Source organism: Giraffa tippelskirchi, chromosome 6 (assembly GCF_054371585.1).
Source record: "Giraffa tippelskirchi isolate mGirTip1 chromosome 6, T2T-mGirTip1v1.2.pri, whole genome shotgun sequence".
Classification (NCBI taxonomy): Eukaryota; Metazoa; Chordata; class Mammalia; order Artiodactyla; family Giraffidae; genus Giraffa; species Giraffa tippelskirchi.
Genome location: NC_137280.1, coordinates 50882966 through 50904166, shown reverse-complemented (window position 1 = coordinate 50904166; position 21201 = coordinate 50882966). Strand labels below are relative to the sequence as shown.

Sequence of the window (21201 nt, the reverse complement as noted above, 5' to 3'; positions counted from 1 at the left end):
TATTATGTTGTTGGTTTTATCAATTTACATTAGGGAGGTAAGCTCCTTGTCATTTGAATTGCAACAATTTCTTCTAGGTTTCTGTCAGTTATCTTTTGATGTTACTTGCAGGATTTTTGTCTATGTTTTGTTTTTTCTAGATAAGAGGAATTTTAAAAATTGTAGTGTTTATCAATTTTGTATGATTTCTGGATTTTCTCCTAAAGTTTTACAACTTCTTTTCATTTTGCATTTAAATTTTTATAGCTTATCCTACTGCACAGTGTGGGTTTCTGTTGTTCTCCTAGAAGGCTGCCTTCTTCCAACATAATTTATGAACACATTTATTTCTACTCTTCTGATTATATTTGCCATCTTCATTATATGCCATATATACTTGGGTCTCTTCATACACAGATACCATACTGTTTTAACTATTGAGACTTAAAAATAAGTTTTAACATCTAGTGGATTTAGTTCCTTTGAGAAATTCTACTCAATGCATCACCTGTGAAAACAAATAGAGCTGGTTCTCCCAAGCCAATCGTATGATTTCCTGGTTCAGAAGTCAGATGGCTTCCTTTAGAACCAGCTCTTTCACTCTGCTCTCTGCACACCTTCCCCACCTCACCCCCCCATCAGATTTAAGCTAAAGCCACTATCTGTGGGCATGAAGAACTGTTTTCTCCTCCATTCTCTGAGCTTTTACTTGTAAGGTGGCAAATGTAGTCCTTTTTAAAGTTTTCAGGTGGGGTTGGATTTAGAACTGGGCTCCAGTCGGCTGGATCCAGATCCTGAAAGTTTCTCTGGGGAGCAGATAATAGATAACTTTTTATAGATGGATTAAAGAAAGGATGGCTCAGCAGGTAAAGAACCCGCCTGCCAGTGAAGGAGACACAGGAGATGCCGGTTCACTCCCTGGGTGGGGAAGATCCTCTGGAAGAGGGCATGGCAAACACTCCAGTGTTCTTGCCTCGAGAATCCCATGGGCAGAGAAGCCTGGTGGGCTACAGTCCACGGGGTCACAAAGAGTCGGACACAACTGAGTGACTAAGCACTGGAAAGAAACTCAGGCTTTCAAGAATATACCTAGGAGAAATAGACATGCATAAACGGGGTCAGGCAGAAAGGAAAGGAGAGAAAGAGAGAGGGGACGGGAGGGTGAATGAAAGAAAAGAAAATGAATTAAGGAGAAAAAGTGATTCCGGGGCCCCAGAGCTTATTGAAGTCCTAGGAATCCCAAAGCAGCCCCGCCTACCCTCTGAGCGCCATCAAGTGACCTTCAGGTCGGGCTCTGACACTTGAACAGACCGAAGAGCCCAGCCTTTCCACCTTTCCTGAGCCCCAGAGATAGAGAGGTTCTCACTGGTGGCGCAGCTCCAGGGCCTCGGGTATAGCCTTTCTCTGGGAGCCACGAGGGAGCGGCCCCCACGTCCCCACGTCACCGGGCGAAGCCGAGCAGCCAAGCGGGCGGGCGCAGACGCAGTAGGGGTGGGAGGGCGGTGCCCCGTGGCCCTCCCCACGCCCTCCCTCCCTCCAGGCACTCTGCCCCCCTGAGACGCCCCCTCGCACTATTAACCCGTGAAAAGGCTGGCTCAGTCCAGGCTCCACATCTCAATACTTGTGAGTTCTGTTTGAAACTCCTGGTCAAAGATTTATTTATGGGGCAAATTATATACTACAGCAACATTCACAAAATGCAAAGGATATGCAGTTAACCCTTGAATAGCACAGGTTTGAATTACAATTAGCACTTATTCTCAGTTTTTTTCCCCTGGTGGCTCAGTGGTAAAGAATCAGCCTGCCAATGCAGGAGACACAGGTTCCATTCCTGGGTGGGGAAGATCCCCTGGAGAAGGAAATGGGAACCCATTCCAGTATTCTTGCCTGGCAAATGTCATGGACAGAGAAGCCAGGCGAGTTACAGTCCGTGGAGTCGTGAAAGAGTCGAACAATACTTAGCGGCTAAACAACAACAACAAAACACACAGCACTGGAGGTGGATTGAACTCCCAAATGTAGAACTGGCCATCTAGAGGAACCATGGATACAGAGGGCGAACTATACATTATACCAGATTTTCTACTATATGAAGGCACCTCACCCTCGCATTGTTCAAGGGTAAACTGTACTCCCATTAATATTGCAACAGAATTGCTTTTGGCTACTCATAGCTAATAATTGTCTCCTTGATCACAAATACATACTTGGAAGGAGTTACTGGTGATGCCAGGAATATAACTGCCATTCTGAACATAGAACTTACCAGAAACTTCATTTCTCATTTTGAATAACTGATGAGTAACTTAACCCTTGGGGTGGAGGGGACCTAGTCAGTCAACAACATTGAGCATTCTGTGCCAGGCCTCTGGAAAATAATAAAAGCACAGCATAACATAAAATTCGAGAGTGTGGGGAAGAAAGAGAAGTACATCTCTGTTCTGTCCCAAAGTGGCTCACTTTCATGTAAGAAAGATACATATATAAACTAATACAGAGAAAAGTGAGAAGTATGAAAATAAATATGTGCCCAAGATGCTACAGAGCTCTTACAAAGACAGGGAGTAAACTGGGAGTTCATGCAATTAGGCAAAAAACACCCCGTGACTGAAGTGGGATCTGCAGGGGACTTTAAACAATAAATAGTTATAAAAGGGACATTCCTGGTGGCTCAGTGGTAAAGAATCTGGCTATAGTGGAGGAGACCCAAGAAACTTGGGCTCCATCCCTGAGTCAGAAAGATCCCCTGGAGAAGGAAATGGCAACCCCACTCCAGTATTCTTGCCTGGGAAATGCCATGGACAGACTGAAGGGCTACAGTCGATGGGGTCAAAAAGAGTAAGACATGACTAAGAACACACACACAGAGTTATAAAAGATGATTAAGAAAAACAGAGCACTCAAGCTTCATTTGGAATTTGTCAAAAAACTTATTTTTCATATTTTCCATTTTTTTTCTCTACTTTTTTTGAGGCTGGGATATTTTTATGACACAATATGGAGAACAGAATAAGACTTTTTTTTTGAAGTATTATTTATTTATAGTGTTGTGTTAGATTCAAGAATGAGATATCTTGAACACACAAAGATGCTACTGTGAACCTTAGGGTCTCAGAATTGTTTTTCAAGAGATACAGCAATGGCCTCCTCCTTGGGTGGGGCAGTGGATGGAGTCAGAGGCTTCCAGACTGATGCAAGGAAGCAGCTCCTACCTTTACTGTCACTGTTACCAATCTGCAATCAACTGAGAAAAGTTGTGGGGGAAAGGTGCTGCAGAGGAAAAGAAAGAGAAACACCATCATTAAGATGCCGAGAGTTGATATGATCAAACTGAGCCTGTCTGTGCAGGAAAAACCCCTGGCTGACCTCCTGAGACGCAGCTTCCCCCAGGCCAGTCGGATGAAGTGTCAGCCATCGCTAGTCCTCTCAGCACCTGTCAGTGCTTCAGGTCTCCCCGCCAGGGACAACCTCCTGCTTATCAGGCAGTTTATTAACATATTTTATAATTCATGAAGTTTAACTTATTCTCTACACCCCACAGAAGGTAGCAGAAGTTAGGTGTCATTTGGAGGTTGGGAAATAGAGATAGTTAACCAGGTTTCACCCCCAAGAAAACGGGAGATTGAAACGCTTCCCTGGACCGAGGCACAAGCCTTTTGGCTTCATTATTCTCACTGGCTCATGCCTCATCTATATTCTGAGGCCTTTTTCCTCAAACCACTTCTCTCTGCATTTCTCTACTCTCCCAGGCTTTGTCATTTCACATCAGGCCCACTTGTGACATTATTCATTTTCGCCTTTGACATTTTCCTGAAGGGAGGAGCAAAAAAGGTGGTCTCACCAGCGGTGGCCAGGTGGTCACCAAGTGTGGCATCCTACCAGAAGCGGGGGCATCTTCCATGGAACCTGTAGGTATAGGACTGCATGCTCTCAGTCTGACAATCTACTCCATAGTCACAAATTTGCACTGAAACATTATCTACTGAAAAAAGTGTAACATCTATAACAAGAAAAAAATGGATGTTAGGAGATACTTTTTTGGCTTTCACACGGTGATGGCTAAGGCCATTCCATGGTGTAGACCTTTATTCAGAGTCATCAAAATAATCAGCTGTTCATCAAGAATGCCTGAACCCTTGTGTACAGGAAGGCAGAGCTGCTGGAATGCAAGCAGAACTATAGAATGCCAGGGACCAGAGGAGCATCAGCTCTCACTGCGCTTTCCATGGCTGCCAATATGCGGTCCATGCTGCTTTCTCTCCAGAAATGCAAAGCATTTTCAGCAAGTGGCCACCTATCTTCATTGTCAAGGTGATGAAGGACACACGTTATCCTTAAGAAGAGGACAGACAAGCAGCCCTAGGATGGTGCATGAGATGAGCCACTGATGTACAGGAAGAAAAGTTTCTATTTTCTATTTTCACTGCTTTTATCCACACATTCAGTTTATACATAAGTAGGGCTTCCCAGGTGACTCAGACAATAAAGAATCTGCCTGTAATGCAGGAGACTTTGTCCACCTGATGCAAAGAGCTGATTCATTAAAAAAGACCCTGATCCTGGGAAAGATTGACGGCAGGAGGAAAAGGGGATGACAGAGGATGAGATGGTTGGATGGCATCACCGACCCAATGGATATGTGTCTGAGCAAACTCTGGGAGATGATACAGGACAGGGAAGCCTGGCATGCTGCAGTCCATGGGGTCGCAAAGAGCTGGACACGACTTGGTGACTGAACAAAACCAACAACTAAACACAAGTGAAGTTGGTAAATTTAATGCATAGAATCCACAGTTACTCTATCTGTTCAGCCTCAGTGGTAACAAGATGAGGGCCTAGGGCTGGTAAGTGGAGCACAGGGGCACCTTGAACATCCTTGTCCCCAGAGTCAGGCACACTACAGGGTGACTGACCAATAGAAGGGGGATGAGAAGGTAGGAAGAACTAATGAATAGATTAGTGAATTTAAAAAGGAACAAATGAAGATACGAAGAAGACTACAAATGAGGACCATTACTTTAAGAAGTGTTTTGGTGAAAATAATGAGGGAAAATAAGAAATTTTCTCTAAGAGATTTGAGTATGCCTCTGAATAAGCAATGAGAAAAAAAAAGTTTGCTGACATGCTGAAGACTGCTGGGCTCCGGGGACCTGTAATTGTTTCAGCAGCCAAGGGAACTCCAAAGCTGAACTGAAAATCAGGCTTCTCTTTTACCTTCTTATATTAATATAGTTCAACATAATTCTCTGGAACTTCCACAGGGAATCCTGCGCCTGGAGCAGCTGAGTTCCAGAGCTTGATGCTTTAGTTATCTTTTTTATCATTCTATGCATCTCTATAGGTTTTTTGGCATACCTTCCTGATTCTAGATGTTCTAGACTTTGCCTGTTGAACTTAACTGCAGATCTGCAAACCACCAGTTCAAGATGTAATGTCCAAGGAGCCCGAGACAGACTTCTAGAGTTTCTAAGAATAATTCCCTTAGTCCCTGATCTTTGCTGTTTAACGTGAGAAGTGAAAATGAAAGTGTTAGTTGCTCAGTCATGACCGACTCTTTTGTGACCCCATGTACTACAGCCTGCCAGGCAAGAATACTGGAGTGTGGGTTGCCATTTGCTTCTCCAGAGGATCTTCCTGACCCAGAGATTGAACCCAGGTCTCCTGCATTGCAGGAAGATTCTTTACTGTCTGAGCCACCATGGAAGCCACTGTTTACCTTGTGTGCTGTGTGCTTAGTCACTCAGTTGTGTCCAACTCTTTGTGACCCCAGGGGATGTAACCCTCCAGGCGCCTCTGTCCAATGGATTATCCAGGTAAGAATACTGGAAAGGGTTGCTGTTTCCTTTTTCAGGGGATCTTACTGACGCAGGGCTCGAATCCTCATCTCCTGCTTTTCCTTCATTGGCAAGTGGGTTCCTTACCACTAGTGCCACTTGGAAAGCCCCAAGAAAGTGGAGATATGTATATACACATACATGTGGCTGAGTCAAGTTGTTGTGTGGCAGAAATAAATACAACATTGTAAAGCAATTATCCTCCAATTACAAAAAGACACAAATATGAAAAAAAGAAAGGTCTGGCACATGGCAAACACATACAGGTTTAAAGAAAAGCTTTTAAAAATTATTGGTATTATTTTAGAAATTATTTTTACTAATCATTAATTTGTTTTAATTTCGTACTCCAAAACATATGCAGCTCAATATCTGAGTTGAAAAAAATTGAAATTAAACCTAGCATCACATGAAAGGTTGTTATTGCTTGTTTGTTTGAGGTGGTGGGTGTTTTGGTTGGGATGCAGATTTATTCTCTACTTCTGTGTCTCTATTTCTGCTTTGTAAGTAAGATCATCTATACCAATTGTTTCAGATTCCACATATATGCATTATTATACTCATTTGTTTTACTCCTTCTGACTTACTGCACTCTGTATAACACTCTCTAGGTCCATTCGTGTCTATACAAATGACCCAACTTTGTTTCTTTTTCAGTTTAGTTCAGTCCCTCAGTCATGTCCGACTCTTTGCGACCCCATGGACTGCAGTACACCAGGCCTCTCTGTCCATCACCAGCTCCCAGAGTTTACCCAAACTCAGGCCCATTGAGTCGGTGATGCCATCCAACCACCTCATCCTCTGTCATCCCCTTCTCCTCCCACCTTCAATCTATCCCAGCGTCAAAGTCTTTTCAAATGAGTCAGTTCTTCACATCAGGTGGCCAAAGTATTGGAGTTTCAGCTTCAATATCCGTCCTTCCAATGAATACTCAGAACTGATCTTCTTTAGGATGGACTGGTTGGATCTCCTTGCAGTCCAAGGAACTCTCAAGAGTCTTCTCCAACACCACAGTTCAAAAGCATCAATTCTTTGGTGCTCAGCTTTCTTTATAGTCCAACTCTCACATCCATACATGATTACTGGAAAAACCATAGCTTTGACTAGATGGACCTTTGTTGGCAAAGTAATGTCTCTGCTTTTTAATATGCTGTCTAGGTTAGTCATAACTTTTCTTCCAAGGAGGAAGCGTCTTTTAATTTCATGGCTGTAGTCACCATCTGCAGTGATTCTGGAGCCCAGAAAAATAAAGTCTGCCACTGTTTCCACTGTTTCTTTTTATGGCTGAGTAAAACTCATATAACTTGTGCCACCCCAGAATGTATATGAGTATCATACCACCATAACTTTAGCATAGTTACGGAGCTCTAGTGTGTAGTAATACTAAAACTTAAACATTCTTGAAGTCAGGCCATTTAAAAATTTATCTAATTCACAGAACACATTAAACTATACTCATTAGCTTAGTCAAACTCTTCATGACTTGTACATCTTTTCTAGGGCAGGACAAGCACAGAAAATATTCTGTAGGGATTTCTCCTGCAAGGAACAGAGGCTTTCCTTTCTCACCTAATTATAAATATCTTCCAAAATGCAGTCTGTGTGCTGTTATATAATTCTGCTTAAAAATGTTTTTCAATAAGGGGAATGTGCCCTAAATCTGACCATGTGCATGTACTCAGTTGTGTGCAACTCATTGCGACCCCATGGACTGTAGCCCACCAAGCTCCTCTGCCCATGGAATTTTCCAGGCAAGAATACAGGAGCAGGTTGTCATTTCCTTCTCCAGGGGATCTTTCCTACCTAGGGATCGAACCCCGGTCTCCTGAATTGCAGGCAGATTCTCTACTGTCTGAGCCACCAGGGAAGCCCCAAATCTGACCAAAGATGTGTCAAAAAATAAGTGTACAGTTATAAACTTGTATGAGCTTCCCAGGTGTCACTATTGGTAAAGAATCCTCCTGCCAATGCTGGAGACACCAGAGATGTGGGTTTGATTTCTGAGCCGGGAAAACCCCCTGGAGTAGGAAATGGCAACCCACTCCAGTATTCTTGCCTAAATTCCATGGACAGAGGAGCCTGGCAGGCTACACCCCATGGGGTCACGAGGAGTTGGACACAACTGAGCACACACGTACTGCGCAAATCTGTATGGGAAAAATTGACAACATATCTGTGCTCCAAATCCAATAAGATGGGCATAGAGTATACTGCCCACATGGATTTTATAAAGATTTTTTTAGTGTTCTATCAATCTGTTTATTGGCGACCAAACACATACACACAAGCAAAACCTAATATTTAATGATACAATGGGTAACAGTCATTTTCTTTGCCTAATTCAGTTAATGGAATTTTTTTCTTTTTCTTTTTTTTTTTAAAGAGTGATTTGTCTTATCTAGGTTCCCTGAAAATGCTATTTGGGAAAATTTCATCTGTGCCCTCTTGTCCTCTTGCCTCTTGATAGAATTATTAGCTAACAGCTAATAGAGGCATTCAGAAAACTAAGATCACAGCATCTGGTCCCATCACTTCATGGCAAATAGATGGGGAAACAATGGAAAGTGACAGACTTTATTTTTTGGGGCTCCAAAATCACTGCAGATGGTGACTACAGCCATGAAGTTAAAAGACGCATGCTACTTGGAAGGAAAGTTATGACCAACCTAAATAGCATATTGAAAAGCAGAGACATTACTTTGCCAACAAAGGTCTGTCTAGTCAAAGTTATGGTTTCTTCAGTAGTCATGTATGGATGTGAGAATTGGACTGTAAAGAAAGCTGAACGCTGAAGAATTGATGCTTTTGAACTGTAGTGTTGGAGAAGACTCTTGAGAGTCCGTTGGACTGCAGGGAGATCCAACCAGTCCATCCTAAAGGAGATCAGTTCTGAGTGTTAATTGGAAGGATGGATGTTAAAGCTGAAACTCCAATACTTTGGCCACCTGATGCAAAGAACTGACTCATTTGAAAAGACCCTGATGCTGGGAAAGATTGAAGGTGGGAGGAGAAGGGGATGACAGAGGATGAGGTGGTTGGATGGCATCACCGACTCAATGGACATGAGTTTGAGTAAACTCTGGGAGCTGGTGATGGACAGGGAGGCCTGATGTGCTGCAGTCCATGGGGTCGCAAAAAGTCGGACACAACTGAGCAACTGAACTGAATAGAGGCATCCAAGCACATGTGCTAACTGTAGAGTTACGTTTTCCAAATATCACCAGGAATGTCTCCTTTCCTCCATCCAACAGCAAACCATGTTTGACCCAAGTGTCTCTCAGGAGAGCAGACTGAACTAAGATGGAAATGAAATTTGAGCAATATCAAAGTATTAGAATAGTTAATTCCCAAACATGACAGCACTTATTTTCTGTATGTAGCAAAGGAGTCTCATTTATAAATCAAGAGTAATCTGCAGAGACTTGGGAACATTCATCAATGATTTATAAGATTATTACATGAGACTCCAGATCACAGTCCATCTCTGTCTACAGTTAGACACATAGATACACACACACACTCACCATATAAAACCATTTCTGCATTATACATAGACATACTGTTGAATTCTCTATTGTAATGGAGAGGACTAATTAGCAAATTCATTAATGAACTCCTGTGTTTCCCCCAAAGTTGTCAGCTGTAATAATTCATTTGTTTTCCCAAATCGTGTGCCATTATTATCCACACCACTGCCTCTTAGTGAACACTGGGACCTCCCAAAGGTCTTACTCTTACTGCAGAGCCAAGACTCCAGGGCACCAAGGGTTGTGGGCGAAGCCTAGAGAGTTCCCTGAGCAGTGACTGCTTTGGGCATAGAGAACCTCCCAAAAGACTCACTTCTCATTTGTCTGTTCTACATCACCAACATTAAAGAAGCAAGACACAAACACAAAGATACCAAAGTGGCTTGAACTAACTGCTAAAGTAACATCATTAGCACATAATTCATTTGTTCTCATGCAGCAGTAGAAGCTTTCTATTTTTAATTTTTAAAACTTATTTATTTTGGGCTGTACTTGTTCTTCATTGCTGCCCATGGGCTTTCTCTAGTTGCAGCGAGTGGTGGCTACTCTAGTTGTGGTACTTCTTAATGGGCTTCTTAATCAGGCAGTAATATAAGTCTTGGCTTTAATTACTTACAAAAAGGCGCTTGTTCTCCTACATCTGCTAATAGTCAAACATCACAGTTATTCTACAATATGTATAAAATTGCTTTGTGCATGTGCGTGCTCAGTTGCTTCAGTCGTGTCTGACTCTTTGCAACCTTATGGACTGTAGCCCACCAGGCCCCTCAGTCCATGAGATTCTCTAGGCAAGAAGATTGGAGTGGGTTGCCCATTTCCTTCTCCAGAAGATCTTCCTGACCCAGGGATCAAACCTAAATTTCCTGCATTTCAGGCTGATTGTTTACCAACTGAGCCACCAGGGAAAGCCCTAAAATTGCTCATTTGTTTTCTTGGATCTTTCTCCCATGGAACTGTGTCTTTCTCAAAGGAGGCTACTCAGTCGTTTCATAATGATGAAATCTCTAATTCCTCCACCCATACACAGTGAGTCTTATTAGACAATTGATGACAAAGAGCTGGAAGCACATATGAGTTACTCTGGAAGATTTGTGTGTTTTTTTTTTTCAGTTGAAACTGTTCATATAAAGGAAAAGCACATGGAATGTATCCTAAAGATTATGTCCCTACATTTTATGCAGTGCAAATGCACTTGCTATGAGTTCTTTATCTTCATGGATATTAAGAATGTAGTTTAAAACTGACTACTTATATCTGGGCAAAGGGCTCCAGTAGTTGCTGATCCTCCCTATGCAGCTGATTCAACTCCTCAAATATCCAACTGAGCCTGTATATAGTGGCAGCAGTTACATTAGCCTTGATCCCTGAGTCAGCAAGATCCTCTGGAGGAGGAAATGGCAACCCACTCCAGTATTCTTGCCTGGAAAATCCCATGGATGGAGGAGCATGGTGGGCTACAGTTCATGGGGTTGCAACGAGTTGGATACAACTGAGCATGCACCTAAGATGCAGCTACACAGTCTGCCTGTGGTCAGTGGGATTCCCCTTCCAGAAAGAAGTTCTTGGTTATATAACGCTATTAACATTTCAGAAGGACTGAAGAGTTAAATCAGGTTTAGATTAACATCTCAGACCTCGTTCTCATAATTTTCCCCCAATTATGACAGCAGTTATAACAAGTTAGTAAAGCAGAGGCTGGCCATACCTCGCTCTTCACCTCTCTTCAATATATTCTTTGTTGCCTGACCTTTCTTTAACTGAGTTCTTTGCTATTCATCCTCAGGGAAAAGATAGCTACATTGGGAGAGGATAATATATTTTTATTTCACCTAATATAGCTAAGGGCTTTCCAGGTGGCTTTCCAGTAAAGAATCTGGCCTGCCAATTCTGAGACGTGAGAGAAGTGGGTTCGATCCCTGGGTCAGGAAATGACCCAGAGAGAGAAATCCCCTTGAGAGGGAAATGGCAACGCACTCCAGTATTTCTTGCCTGGAGAATTCCATGGACAGAGGAGCCTGCTGGGCCACAGTCCATGTGGTTGTAAGGAGTCAGACATGACAGAACATGCGCACACCACAATATATCTAAAGAGGTGTGATTTCAACATGTAATACATTTTTAAATATTAAAGGGATGATTTTGATTTTACTAAGTCTAATCTGGTGGGTATTTTGTCCTGACAGCACATCCCAGTTTGGGTAAGACATATTTCAACTGTTCAATAACCACATGTGCTTAGACACCCCATACTGGATAGTTCAGGGTTCTAAGAATTGACTGTCCTTCAGCTATGGCTTGTTGAAGGCTACAGAGGATGGCAGGTAGATAGAGAACTGGTTGTAGCTCTGGACCACACATGTTAGAGGAAAGTCACTACATTTAGGAAAGAGCTTCCATTTCTCTGTTTGTAGAAGCATCAGAGTTTGTGGTCAAGATGAACTCAAGTGTGTTAAGAGCCATGTAACTCCCAATTTCCATCTGAGACAGCCCCAGAGTAGGAGACAGAACTATACAGCCTGCGATGTATTGATAGTATATTCATGTTGTCTTAGAGAATTTCAAGCCTCTTTAGTGCTCAATGATTCAGCCAGAGATGAGACAGCTCCTCAGGATTCTAGAAAAATACTGCTGTTCAGACTTCTTAATAAATGTTCATTGGATGAAAGACTGAATGAACCAATAACCCAGCTACCAATTCTCTGATACACAAAATATTTGCAGCTCTCAGCTAATGAGCTCCTACTCATTTGCATGCTGGTCTTCTGTTTGAAGTGCTCTCTTTTTTCATCAGAATAATTTTTTCTCTATTGTAAGGTTATAATTTTCATTGGATTATAACATAAATCTCCTTATTTGCAAGGATAAAACTAATTTATTACACTATGCAAAATGAGCTGTATTTGGATTATTGAGTTATAATGTATTTTATCAAGACTGAATCTCAACTATGATTAAAAAGACCAACTTCACTGAATTATAATTCACATACCACAGAATTAACCCCTGTTCAGTGCCCAGTTCAGTGAGTTGTAGCATATTTACAGAGCTGTCCAACCATCACCACTGTTGAATGTCAGAACATTTTCATCACCTACATAGAAACTCTGTACCCAACAGAACTCACTCTTCAGCACCCTGCCCCCAAATCTCATGTAGCTTCATTTCAATTGGAAAAAAACATCTTAAAGGCTGAATTGAATATTTTTGTGGTTAGAAGGGACAGTGGACTTTTTCAGTGGTGGTTTCTACTCCCATGCTATTCTCTTACTCATTTGTTCTACAAATATTTATTTGGTACTCTCTGGGGTATAAAGATGGAAGAGAGTAGACAGTTCTGTGTGTTTTATGTGGTTCTTTTTTGAGATAAGCTCAGAGTACACAGACTAGCTCTCTTTTCTGTGCTTGACTGCTGAAAGATCTGATACAACTCTATTTTGCATGAAGTTAGAGTCTAAGCTGCTAAAATACCATCATTTGATATCTCTGGTCCTATCACACTGTGAATACATTTTTTACAAGTTTACTTAGACTTAGAATCTAGCTTCAAACGGGAGACCAGAGGATATAAGGCAAGAATTTTGGCTTCCATCTTACACTTTGCCTCAATTCTACTCTGTTTCAGTGGAAACTCAACCAGGGTATAGCCCATGAATACCAACCCATCATTTCCTAGACACGCATCATCTACACACACATTCCTTCCTCCTGGTGGTCCATATGTCACCTTTAAATATTCTAAACATTTATTTCTTTATTTATTGGTTAAACTGGGTCTTCGTTGCTGCAGGCAGACTTTTCTAGTTATGGTGATTGGGGGCTACTCTCCAGTTGTGTTTCATGGTCTTCTCATTACAGTACTTCTCTTGTTGCAGAGCATGGGCTCTAGGGTGCGTGGGCTTCAATAGTTTGGTGCACAGACCCAGTTGCCTGAGGCATGTGGGATCTTCCCAGACCAGGGATTGAACCTGTGTCCCCAGAATTGGCAGGCATATTCTTAACCACTGGGCCACCAGTTGTTGTAGTTCAATCCTACGTCATATCTGACTCTTTGCAACCCCATGGATTGCAGCACACCTGGCTTCCCTGTGCTTCACCATCTCACAGAGTTTGCTCCATTGAGTCGGTGATGCCGTCTAATCATATCATCCTCTGTCACCACCTTCTACTCCTGCCCTCAGTCTTTCCCAGTATCAGTGTCTTTTCCAATGAATCGGCTCTTTGCATCAGGTGGCCAAAGTATTGGAGCTTCAGCTTCAGCATCAGTCCATTCCAACCCTAAATATTCATTCAGGGTTGATTTCCTTTAGGATTGACTGGTTTGATCTCCTTGCAGTCCAAGGGACTCTCAAGAGTCTTCTCCAGTACCACGGTTGGAAAGCATCAATTCTTTGGCACTCAGCCTGCTTTATGGTCCAACTCTCACATCCATATGTGACTACTGGAAAAACCATAGCTTTGACAATACAGACCTCTGCCAGCTAAATGATATTTCTGGAAGTCCTCAAACACTCTTCTGGGCATTAGTTTTTGTTGCATGAATTCTTTGATGTAGGAAAGTCTTACCTGACAGTCTATTCCCACAATATAGAGCCACTGCTAGCTTATGATTTTAAGGCTCGTCTGTATATTTGCTAATTATATTCTGTATTTGTTTTATCTTCCTAAAGAGAAGGAGGTTGCCTTGAGAGAAGAGATCAGTGTGTCCCTGCCCCACACCACCGCTGTGTCCTGGTGCCATTAACACGGGACAAATGATGGAACTGGTTTAGCTGTCAGGTAGAAAGCTGTGGATTGAGCCACTTTTTCTACTGGCTCCCATTTTATAATAATCAATAGCTTAATGGAGAATTGGGCCCCTGACAGCTGGTTTGGCTGTGTCCCTGCCTTTGGCCTGCAGTCCAGCACCCTCTTTTACTGGATGTGCCTTGTGTTTGAGCACCTGCTGTGCGCCTGGCTCTGTGTCAGCTGTTTAAAGCATCACCTCTTCTCTGCGCTCCCCTGTATCCTCCTTTCTGTCACTGCATTTACCCAAGAATGTAATATGTGCTTATGTTTTCTGTCTCCCTCCCTGGACTGTGAGCTCTTCACGGGCAGAGTGGAGTTTTACCCAGAGCCTGGCACACAGCAGGCTCTCAAATAAATATTTGTTATGTGAATAAATAAATGAAAACACAGTTGTTAGCAGCTATCTGCCTAGCAGAAAAGACAACATACCTCTGAAACAATGAGAGAACAAGACAACATCACTGAAAGTGTTAATTATGCACAATGGACAATGTGTAAACAAAATAAACGTTAGGTACCCGTATAGTCTAAGTAAAACATGTTTTCATCAGTGCTTTTATATTAGATTTTTATCTGCATCTTTTAAAGAGCTTGAAAAGAGATGTTACTTATGTTCAACAGCAACACTTCACAAAATCACTTTTCTTTGCCTTCCCATCTTCTTGTACTCTTTACTCTTTTGCAGACTGTCCCCTCAATCCCCAAGTCTCTCCCCTCACCCGACAGGCCCCTACTTTGTAGGCATCTGCTCCTTGCCTTTTTCTCAGTGGCAGACTCACTCAGCCTTTCTAACTCCCTCGACTCCCTCTCTCTGACTCATCACCCCAAGTCTGCACTGCAATAAAGAGCCTGGAGCCAACCCACTGAGCAAGAGCCTCCTTCCTTTCTAGAGGGTGAGGTTAGAGGGAGCAGGAAAGAGGATTTATGTGGGTGAAGACTATGAATACTCCAACAATAATTCTGTCCCTGTTACGATAAGATTATGAAATGGAGGGAATCTACCAGCGCTGGTGAAGAACCATTCTCTTTATTTGGGGACAAGCCACTTGATTTTATGATGTAAATTGCAGCAAGCACATAGAAGTTGTTTATGACCACTTAACCTAAACCTGATGGGACATTCTGCCCCTCTCACCCAGCACAGACTAAATCATTCATCTTAGGAAGGGCTTCTCTGGTTGTCGACATTCCCTCTGGTTCTTCCAACAGGAGTTTCGGCTCCCAGTTTCAACTCAGTCCGTGGCCAAGGTAAACAGGTCCTACCTGGATAGACCACACACATGTCTTCTGTGCCAGTGGGTAGAGCTATTCTCCAGGCTCCTTAGGCTAACTTGGCCCCATGTGAGTTCAAGCCCATTTACCTGAGGAATCCAAGGACCCACTGCTTTGAAATTACGGAGTATGAGTTTCCAACTCAGAGGTGAAAATTCAGTAAATTCATAACACAACATCCATGTATCAGTCAGGATCCAACCAGGAAAACAGAAACCACAATACATATTTAAAACAGAGGTAACAATTGAACACAGGGAATCGGTGATACCGTACAGGTGATGGAAAATCTGAGCAGCCAAACAGGGATGTTGGGGAAAGCTACAGATTAGCAAGAGGGGGAAGCAGAGACCTACCTGAGGCAAAGAGACAAAGGGATCCTGGGGCCCAGGGGTGGGACCCACACAGGCCTGTCCCAAGGGAATGGGAATGTGGAGGAGCAGTCACCCAGGGTAGAACCGCATGAAGGGAAAGCCCTGATTTCTCCCCAGCCGCCCCCACCCCCTACTTCAGAGCTCTTGTTGGCTGAAAACAAACCTGGGAGGGTGTCCCTGGTGCACTCTAGCTGGAGGTGGGGGCGGGAGTGATGGGTCCACCCTGAGATAAACAGAGCAGGACGCAAACAGTCCACATGTGAGATATCATGGAATAAGCTGGGAAAAGCAGGATGTGAAGGAAAGACAGACCTGGCTACAGAAGCATCCTGGTTGTCTGGGCATGCCCCCACCTTCTGCCACCAGAGGAGAACTCAGAAGTGACGACTCTAAAGAGAGACATGCGTGCATCCTAGGTGGCTTCAGTCATGTCCGACTCTTTGCGACACTGTGGACTATAGCCCGCCAGGACACTCAGGGCTTATTCTGGGTGCCAGACACAATGGATGAACTGCTCGAATCCAGTGAAGCCTCACAAGTGCCTGCAGAATTTTACCAGCAGCCAACTGGGCCCAGAGAGGTTAAATACCTTGCCCAAAGTTACACCTTCTGTAGCTTTAAAACTAGAACTCCCTGACCACCAAGTTTCCATCCACCATGCTGCGCTTGAAGTGTTGTGTTCTCAAAGGTGTACGGAAATACATCCCTTTCGGCAACACCATCAGAGGGTCAGAGCCGGTGCTGATGGTGGGAAAGCTGATGCTCTTCACCTCCTGGGCAGGCTGCCTTCTCAGCCCTACCATTATCCTCTGTCGGTGACACTCTCATTCCCTCCTCTTCACCCCCACTTCCACCTCCACCTGCACCCCCAGCATAAACGTGCATCCCTACCAGCTCCAGATGTGCTCCAGGGAAATAACGGGAGAAAAATAATTGGAGTGTTACCCTGACAGTGGCATCTTCATTTCACCAGGAGATCAGCTCTATGGGAGAGGAATGATTCTTTAATGATGGATCTGCCTGTTGCTGAAGGTAGTGGGGGTTAACTCACACTGCTGAGTTAACACCCGCATAAGTCACAGCAGACTCACTTGCTGAGAAGGCTGACTTCGGCTTTTTTTGGTCTGAATTTGAATTCATTTAATCCTAAATTTGGGAGGCCTCAATAATAAGCAGGAAAAAGAAAAGCTAAAAGATAGACGAATACCAGTTACATGCTGGGGTCTGTGGCCTGTGTGTGTGTGTAAGGATAGAGAGAGAACAAAATAAGAACTTTTATCCTGATTTAATATTCAATTACAGAACTAGAGTTAATGGATAAAATGTTAACATAAAATTAAGTACAAAGGAGGATAGCATTATAACATACTGAATAAGATCCCTGGAGTCTTTTTCCTCAAATAGAAGATTCCCATTTCTTAAGTCAGAGCTCCAAGGAGGGCCTGTGATGAGGACAGCAAATTTGAATTGCGGTGATAAAAAAAGACAGAGTCTAGGACTTCCGTGACCGTCCGTGGTTAAGACTCTGTGCTTCCAATACAGGGAGTACAGGTTTGATCCCTGGTCAGGGGACTAAAATCCCACAATGCCATGCAGCATAGCCAAAACAAACCAAAAAACACAACTATTTAATCCCTCTGGGGCTGACTGAGACGCTCCGTAATGGTCAGATGATCCCTGATGACGTCATCCTGCAGCTGTGTATGTACGTGTGTGTGTATGATATCATTAAAAGAATTTTCTTGAAGATAACAGGAGCCTCTGGAAGCCTCTAATCTGAAATAGAATATCTTATTGGTGTAATTTTCAACAAATATCGTGGGTTTTGCTGGTATAAACTATAAAATTCTTGTAAGAATTTGTGTTACTAATAAAAAAACAGGAAAGCCATTTTCCCCAAGGTATTTTATAATGATGGAGGTAGGAAATATCTAATTTTATCAGTAATAATCCTCTCTCACTTGGCCCTTAAATTCCTGAAGATTCTCAGAGCTGAGTTAAAAGCATGAGCTGTAGAATTTAAAATCTAACGGGTCCTATTAGTGAGCTGGTATTTTCTCTGATATCTTTTTTTTTTTTTTTTTTTTGTTAAACTATCCCTGGGACTTCGTTGGTAGTCTAGTGGTTAAGACTTTGCCTTCCAATGCGGAGGGTGAAGGTTCGATCCCTGATCAGGGAATTAAGATCCCACATGCCTCGGGGCCAAAAAACCAAAACATAAAACAGAAACAATGTTGTAACAAATTCAATTAAGACAAAAAACAAAACAAAACAAAACACCTGTCCCTGTAAGCTGCTTCATCCATGGTAAAAATCACTCAATTTTTTATAATGGTTACATCTACTAGAGAGCTGATTGTGATTTAAGTTGTGCTCTTTAAACGACACTCAGGCTAATGCAACATACAAACAAGTGTATAAAACTCTTGTAAAGTCTGTATAACTGCCAAAACTCTTTTGCAGATGTCTTTATGAATCATAAAAATGTGAATACATGATCTCTAGAGATGCTTAAATCAGATGCTGAATTTCACGGCACCATTTGGTTAGTTGTAGCTGTGGTAGGATTTAGCGAGAATTTCCTTCGGATAGTGGAGTAAGTAGCTACAAGATGAAATAGGGCCCATTCCGCGTGGCAGACGGATGAGCTTAAAAAAGAAGTGTATGAGGTAGTTTTTCAAAGAAAAGAAAATTCCCCCAGATCAATGATCTACCCTCCACATTCAAGGTTTGTTTTTTGTTTGTTGACCAAGCAAAGCGGCCATCATATATAGGCAGTAAAAAGCAGTCCTCTCTGAGTGTGTGAAATGAGCCTTGGGCTTTGTTCAGGTCCCACCTGACTCATTCTGGTGTCCCAGGCCACAGTGATCTGCTAGTTATCTCCATGGGTTCTGCCATCATTGGCGCCCTACTCTCAAGATGACACCACATCAGGGCTTAACATGGTCCCATTTAAAGAAAAAAGTCTGCTCTCTCCTAACCTCAGACAAACATAGGCGCACTTGGTTTTACTAAGAAAATGAAAGTTTAGTTTTTACGTGCTATTCCTGGTTAGGCAGCTTCCCTGAGCATGGATTCTCCTCCCGCAAGGAGCTCATGGGTTGGGGCTTTGTTCATTCTGGTGCTCCCCAATTTTCTAGGGTGTCAGAGTCCTTCATTTCCAGTTACATGCAAGAGAGAAAAAGAGCATGGAAGAGTCACATATAATTTGAGTCTGAAAGTGGTAAATCTTACTTCCATCTACATTCCAGGCTCCAGAACTTAGTCATATGCTTCATCTTGTAACAGGTGGGGCTGGGAAATGTAGTTTAGCCAAGCTCCCAAATGGAGGAGATCAGGGTGCTGATGAGTTCCACCAACTCCATCACAAGGAGGAAGGAGCATATCACAAACAAATGTTGTGGCTTTGTCCTAAAAGAATCCTCCCTGCTGTTTATTTCAAAAATGAATTATTGGTAGTTTTTGATATGGAAAAGTGCTGTGTATTTATTTAGTGATTAGAAAATCAAATGTGTTCAAACACAAGAAAATTTCCAGCTGACTCACATCTCCTGCAGAATGAGGCTGTGTTAAAATTATAACTGTGCTAGAGCAATGCTCCCTAATAAGGCAGGACCAGTCCAGTTCAGCTTTAAAACTTCCAGAGTGCTCATTAGGAATGCTTGTTCATTTTGTTCTAATAATAACTGTAACTCTTTACATGACAGCACTTTCAGACCATGAAAACGGTCTTCTTGTAAAGATCATGTGAAGTGCTCACAGCTAATGCAAGATTAAGGAATTTTAACTAGGATTTGAAGTTTATACTTTGAAATGTTTATTTTATCTCAATTAGTAAGCTTATGCAGCTTTAAAATCCCTATGAAGATTACTGACGTAATAGTTTTTGCTGACGTATAGTTTATGTGAAAATACAGTAGGAGATACAAGCTTCAGCTAAAGGAACTGACAGTTCTGGATTCATATTCATTCAGTCTTTTACTTGATGTGTCAACTTGGGCAAGTTTTTAACTACTCGAATAAGACAATGCTTCCTCTTCTGTAAAATTGGGATAATATAGATACATATATTAATATTATACTTACATAAGATTGTAAAGAGTATGATATGAGATAACATGTATAAAATTTCCTGGTAGATACTAAGTGCTCAATTTTTAGCTATTACATTACCTTTGTTGATGTTAATGTTTTCCCTTTTTAAATTAGAATATATCTATTAAGACTTTACTATCTTGTTACACTTATTACAAGCTTGGTTGCAGACCAAATTTATTTGTGTGGTTAAAAGTTGAACATTTGCCAAAAGGTTTGCTTTGAATGATCTCTGTGTTCCTTCCACCAAGCTGCTGTCTTTAAGAGACATCATAGTTTTGTGCATCTCAGGACTAAAGGGCGAAGAACACCATATCTTCTGGCATCGATTTCTTGGGGAAATCAGTAATTCAAGCAATCTAGATTTCTTCATTAATTGGCTTTAAAATAATGAGTCAGTATCATCTATTTACCACATAAGGGCCCCGAGGGAAACATGAAGATGAAGTATTGGGTACTTACCACAATGTATTTGCTGTTTAATAGTCAAATATAAGCCCTTTTAAAGGTCACTGTGGTTAGAGGAGCAGGAGTGATTTTTATGGCAAATTAAGTTTCCTTCGGTTGAGCTCTCTTCATTCTTTCTGCAGCTATTTCTCTACTCTTCTCCAGTAGCATACTGAGCACCTATCGACCTGGGGAGTTCATCTTTCAGTATTATATCTTTTTCCCTTTTCATACTGTCCATGGGGTTCTCAAGGCAAGCATACTGAAGTGGTTTGCCATTCCCTTCTCCAGGGGACCACGCTCTGTCAGAACTTTCCACCACGACCTTTCTGTCTTGGGTGGCCCTACATGGCATGGCTCATAGTTTCATTCAGTTAGACAAGGCTGTGATTCATGAGATCAGTCTGGCTAGTTTTCTGTGATTGTGGTTTTCATTCTGTCTGCCCTCTGAGGGATAAGGATAAGAGGCTTACAGAAGCTTCCTGATGGGAGAAATGACACCACCCTTATGGCAGAAAGGGAAGAACTATAGAGCCTCTTGATGAAAGTGAAAGAGAAGAGTGAAAAAGTTGGCTTAAAGCTCAACATTCAAAAAACGATATCATGGCATCTGATCCCATCACTTCATGGCAAATAGATGGGGAAACAATAGAGTCAGTGACAGACTATTTTTTTGGGCTCCAAAATCGCGGCAGATGGTGACTGCAGTCATGAAATTAAAAGACACTTGCTACTTGGAAGAAAAGCTATGACCAGCCTAAACAGCATATTAAAGAGCAAAGACTTGACTTTACTGACAAAGGTCCGTCTAGTCAAAGCTACAGTTTTTCCAGTAGTCATGTATGGATGTGAGAGTTGGACTATAAAGAAAGCTGAGCACCAAAGAAT

The 21201-nt window shown here is 42.3% G+C and overlaps 1 protein-coding gene and 1 long non-coding RNA gene across 4 annotated transcripts in view; one reads left to right on the top strand and one right to left on the bottom strand.

Moving 5' to 3' along the window:
• The window catches only part of LOC145510318 (uncharacterized), a 40424-nt gene extending 38989 nt beyond the window's left edge, over positions 1–1435 (bottom strand). Inside the window, exon 1 of the long non-coding RNA XR_014056955.1 lies at positions 1238–1435. This is a non-coding gene — a long non-coding RNA (uncharacterized LOC145510318). The remainder of the gene's footprint in view (positions 1–1237) is intronic.
• CLVS1 (clavesin 1) overlaps positions 1–21201 on the top strand; it is a 190630-nt gene that overhangs the window by 128774 nt on the left and 40655 nt on the right. The gene's annotated exons all lie outside the window — the stretch shown is intronic.